Raw genomic sequence first — 6000 nt, forward strand, 5'->3', positions numbered from 1 at the left:
GAGATCACATGATGTGACGTCACGTGATGACGTCACATAATGTATTGTGAATAATTGCGCCGAAATTATAGTCGCAACAGACACCACATATAGAAAGCAGGAGTCCTGCAAAATATACGTGGGCTAAAATGAGCAAATGGGAATATATGACAAATGCGGCACCTTATTTAAAAGTAGTCTCCATGAGCGTGGATACATTTGTCCCACTGACTAAAGAGTCGGCTGATTCCCATCTCATAAAGCTCCTTGGGTTGCTGCTTCAAAACGTCTACACCTGACTTCTTCACGTCACCGTCCGACACGAATCTGGTCCCCTTGAGCTGTTCTTTCAATTGCCTCAAATTGTGGAAGTCGCTAGTCGACAGGTCTGGGCTGTATGGCGGATGTTGCAGCGTTTCCCACTTGAACTGTGGCAGTTTTGTCTTAACCACATCAACGACGTGTGGACGGGCATTGTCGTGGAGCAACATGACCCAATTCCTCAATTTTCCACGTCGTTTGTTCTTGATTGCGGCACGCAGACGATCCGACGTTTCACAATATCGGAAACGATTGACACTCTCTCCAAATTTAGCAAACTTGATCAGTAATGGCAACTGACGATCGAAAAAAAAAGCTTTCTTTGGGGATGGTGAATTTGAATGTTACCACTGTAAGCATTGTCGTCGTGTTTCAGGCTCGTAACAGTGGCACCATGTTTCGTCCCCGGTTACAATTGCAGACAAGAAGTCGTCACCCTCGTTGTGATACCGGATCACATGAGTGAAGGCAGTGCTGAACCTCTCCATCTTCTGGCGGTGGTTGAAAACCTTGGGGATTCATTGCGCACACAAGAGCGGATAACCGAGATGTTCATGAACTATGGCGTGAACCATGACCGACGTTCACACGCTCTGCAAGTTCATCGATGCTTATCCTCCATTCTTGTCTCATCAACCTTTGCAGTTTTGTAGGGGTGATTGCACGATTGCTTTGGCCCGGTCTTGGATCGCCTTTGCAACTTTCACGTCCTCCTTTGAACCGCTTGCTCCAACGCTCCACATTGCCCAATGAAGTGCAATGTTCAACGTACACAGCAGCCATACGCCTAATTTCTTTTTGAGAAACACCTTCAGCTCTCAAAAAACCTCACGACACCACGCTGTTCAACTTTTGGAGCATCCATTATGTTACGTAACCATGTTCAATCCAGCGTATGAGAGCAATAAATAACATTTATCCTCAGACCTGCGTGTCACTTTTCTAAATGAGAGATGCCTTTGTGTGCTACGTGCATGCCTGGCAGATAAGGAACCGAACCATTATTACGCGGGGTGGGTTGGCTCACTTTCATTTGACCCGTCCTCGTACATTAGAAATACGGAGATACAATGGCACATACAAATGCGAAGATAGAGCTTGATAAAGGACAAATAAGTGTCGCTGGAAACACAGTTCACTGCACGTATACAAAAAACCGTGCAACAAGATATTTAAATATACGTATAAGTCTCCAATAAACCTACATATCTATTAAAATGTCACTGTATATAAGGCGTCAAACAAGGCAAATAAATATGTTAGTCAATCACGGATTCACACATCACAAAATCCTAGGACCCGAACCCTCTCTCTCCACTCCCCCCCCGATGTATTGCGCGTGGCGGAAGGCGGCGTGCTTCTTCCCCACTTTTCTCCCTTGCGCACAGAAGTCTGAGCAACCATCGTTGGCTTTTGCTCCTTGAATATATGACCATAGAGAAGGAAATTTCAACAAGAGCGGACACTCCCATAGAGCCCAGCGGCCGAATTGACTGTAGCACACCAAGCGGATGGTATTAACTTTTTTCCGGTTTCGGTTTTGGGCGCGCGCGTTTTGAACGCCCGTTGGTACACGCCGCGCCGGCTCCGCTGCTGTTTATTTTTTTTTTCACTTCTGCTGGACCCCGCGTGGCCTTGGCGTGGAATCGTTTCATTATTTAGCAGAAAAGATTGCGATTGACCTTTACAAGAATGCGCCGAATCTGTCAGGTGCAATTTCATAAAGAAAACGAAAGACGTGTTCTGAAAGGATGAAATGTTTATTTTGCTCTATATAAATGCTCGTTCCGGGCTTCTTCTTCATTCATGCAAAGTTGTGGCACCAGGGAAGCAGCAGTCGTTGCCGTACGAAGCTCCACCGGATGCCATCAGCTAAAAGAAAGTAAATTAGAAGAATGTATCATTTTGGTATATTGGCCTAACAGGAGTATTGCGTGTAGAGGCGAAACGTGCGTAAGTGGTGAATGAGCGGCATTACAGATAAATTCACTTTTACGTACATTTCGCAGCAAAGACTCCTCCAAAACAATGCCATAAAATCTCAACAAAACATCCGATTTTCAAGCACCTCTCCCTTCCCGGGCATTATTTCCTGCACTTCAAGAGCACAAACACACGGGTGACTGCGCGTTTCCAAAACAACTTGGCCTCAGTCGACGCGATGGTATGCCAAGTACACAGAGGTGGCTACAACACAGGCTCAGTCGAACCATGTTAACGCTCGCAGAGTGCCTTCTAGTCACACTCAAGACAGATTCGTGGGTGCAAAGCCTCTTTTCAGTCGCTTAGAATACACAAATGTCAAGTTCTTGAGCTCCTCCGTGTTATCTTTTACGCGTCCTGCCCGCGCAAGCAACACTCCCGCGTTATCACTCTCGGCAATCGCTCGTCGCGTGTTCGACAAGCATGAGTACCGAAATAAGGTATATGTTGTTGCAGGGCTATCAAATGCGTCACAAACTTGTCCCACTACTGAAGAACTTCACTGTGGCCTAGTTGGTATTTACTGCATATCATATTAGCCGCAAGTAAAGACGGGGACATAGGGAGAGAACGCCCGTGCTGTTTGTGTTCTCACCCTATGTCCCCGTCTTTATTCGCGGTCAATATGATATGCTGTTGTCCCACTGAAATTCAGTACACGCCAACCTAACTCACTATGGCCGGCTTGCTTTTTTGCTTACAGCTTCACAACCCCAGGCGCGGCGAACACGCCTCAAAATATCCCAAAAAGTTACCAAATGGATTGCAATACTTTTTCGGGTCAGAGAATGCGTCATGAACTTCTACCAGTAAGATTCAGTATACGCGAAACTAACTGCGGCGCACAGCCGAGCTGCTTTTCGCTAACTGCGCCACTACGCCGAGCACGGCCACTGTGCTTGAAAAGTACCCCAAAAAGCAACGAAATTAGTTGCAATAATGTCTGGGGTCAGAGAAAGCTCCAAAACTTCTCCCGGTAAGATTCAGTAAACGTGAAACTGCTTTTCGTCACAAAGACAGGTGCGGCGAGTGTGCTCAAAAACTACCAAAATAAGTTTTAATTATGCTTTGGCTCATGGAAAGCGTTGCAAACACCTCCCAATACGAGTAATTAACTCAAATTAACTATGCTTGGACGGCGGTGCTGTTTTTCGGTAACTGCTTCACCATATAGGTTCAGTTTTGTGCAATAAGCCCTGTAGGGGTTGGAGGACGGACTTCGAGATGAAAACAAACTTGGAGGATTTATTTTACATTATTTACAGTGAGACGTCAATGAACAGTCGTACAGTCATTACGGGCCGGCAGCAACTCGGACGCTGCGGCCCGTCGCAAGCAGATCGAGAGAGATGAATCAGGGAATGCTCTGGAATGCTCTGGCATGCTTCTTTTAAACCCTTCGAGGACTGGAAGTCGCGTCATGTTCGGCCAATGGGAGAGTCCGCTCAGATGACGCCATTTTCGGCCAATGGTAGGCGCCCGTACGGCGGTGTCACACCCGGCGGCTCACTGCGGTCTTGCCTTGCTGACTTGCAATGCGCTCTTCATAGGCTGACGGGGGGGGGCGCTTGGGCCCCATTGTCCGAGGCCCCCCTCTACTCCCGGCGGCACGGCCCCGCTGGCTTGCAAATGCCTTCTTTAAAGGCGACCGGTGCGACGCTGCTAGGCCTTCCCGGTACATCATAGCCGTCTGGCTTCGGGACTTACGTTACCTGGAACAGTGACGGGCTATCCCCTCGCTTTCTGTAAGAGCCAAGCATTGAATAGCCCCACCGGCGGCGTACGAAGTGGGGACCTTCAACTTGTTTGCTCGTGCCGCGCTTCGGGAATGTGGCATCCGAGCTTCTGCGCTCCTTAATTAACTGTGGTGCGATTCGATGTGGTCTGGGGAACTCGAAGGGGGCTCAGAAAAAGGTCCCGTATCTAACAGCCCAAATGTGCTTGAAGTGCGTCGCAGACTGTCAAACAAAATTCCTCACCTTGCTGTAGTCCAGCAGTGCAGCTGTGCCGTGCCGAAATGAAGACGGAACACAAAAGAACGCCGGGAGCCCAAAAAACGGGCTACATCCAAAAAAGACGGGTCGCCGGGCACGCGAACTTCACATGCGCAGCCGGCCTCGCTCACTCCTGCGGCTTGTCTGGCGCATGACGTATGCACGCGCGTCTGGCGTGCCGCTAGCTTGTTGCTAGGCAACGGAACAAAAATAAGTTGTGAAGTATAAGTTCATTTACACGCAAAACATTTTCACTTTAAAGGGCAAGAATAAAAAAATAATAAAACGTTGTCTGGAAGTTTATTTCACATCCTTTTTTTCTGATGCTCGCGTCAACTAACGGATGGAGTTGAAACTAGGCGTGAGGTGTTTCCTGTTGCCAGTTTTTAAAGAGTGTCCCTTCTTGTTGAATTTCTTTTTCTGTGATATGAATCTGGCTAGGCATTACGCAGGAAGTTTCTTAGGGCGCGCGTTCTATTTGTTTGTCCCCAGACATACCGGCATTGCGGAGTGCGGTCGAGTTTGTTTATGCTGAGCCGCTGGCTGCCCGCGCGGTGAGGCAGTGGGCGTGGACGCCCCATTTAGTGATCGCTGTGTCTGAAGGGGCAATGTTCTGACTGGTGTTGTATAAGTTCTCGGGTTGCTTTTTTCGTGGTGATGATAGATTTAATTTTTACAAGCATGTGATGCTCCAGGAGGGCACATGTAACCAGCAAACGGAGACCTCAGGAGAGCACTTGAGGTTATAATAAAGCAGACGGCGCAGGATCTTTAGAGCACCCAAGGGGTAGCGTGAGGATGAAAGCTGGAAGTAGGGCCGCCTGTGGGTTGGGGCCGCGAAGGCCGAAGCGGCCCAGGGGGTGTTCGCACAAAAAAATTGGCTGTCCGCGATAGCGGACAGTCGCTCTTATACACCCCTGGCCCCTGGCACGCGCAGGCCTCGGCGAGCACCGACCCACAGATCAGTTCGGGTTGTAGCTTTGATGTCCCCGTTGCCGTTTTGGTGTCCTGGAGCCGGCGCCAATAATGCGAAATAATGACACGTTATTAAAATGAGTAAAAAACACGATTTAATACATATAATTACGTCCTGCCGCCAACTTGTGACGCTACGTTCAGCACTCTACCACGCCCCGCGACTTTTCTTCAATATATGCGGCCCGGCCTCTACTACGGTCGCTATTGCTCCCACAGAAACATCTATGTTATTTAAAAGGTACATCGCCGTAAGGCGCGAGAAAGCTATGATCCACCACGACTCACTTAGCCCGAGCGCCGGAGGTGCGAGACAGTCTGTCCGACAGAGCGGTCGCTAAATCGGGCGTCAGTGCCCTCTGCTTCACCTGTATTGCAGCGCCGGCAGCCAGCGTCCGAGCGTAAACAAACTCGACCCCACTACGCAATGCCGGCACGCCTAGGTACAAATGCCTACAACACGCGCTCGGAAACTTCCTCCGTAGTGCTTAGGCAGAGCAAAGACCAAAAGCCCCCAGATTTTCTCTCTCGCGCCCGCTCTTACTCGCGCCTGCGCACAAACGGCTGGCGATCCCTCTAATGAACGTCTCGTGAAACTTTGTGCCCGCGGGTGCATCTCCTTGCGTTACGTGACACCTGGTGCACGGCCGTTGCCGCCAAATGCAGACCGAGTTTGCAATGTTCGTGCTGAAATGTCTTTTCAAGTGTGAAAAAGACATTCTAGGCAAAATCTAGAATGGTTTCCGGC

The sequence above is a fragment of the Dermacentor albipictus genome, unplaced genomic scaffold (assembly GCF_038994185.2).
Source record: "Dermacentor albipictus isolate Rhodes 1998 colony unplaced genomic scaffold, USDA_Dalb.pri_finalv2 scaffold_13, whole genome shotgun sequence".
Classification (NCBI taxonomy): Eukaryota; Metazoa; Arthropoda; class Arachnida; order Ixodida; family Ixodidae; genus Dermacentor; species Dermacentor albipictus.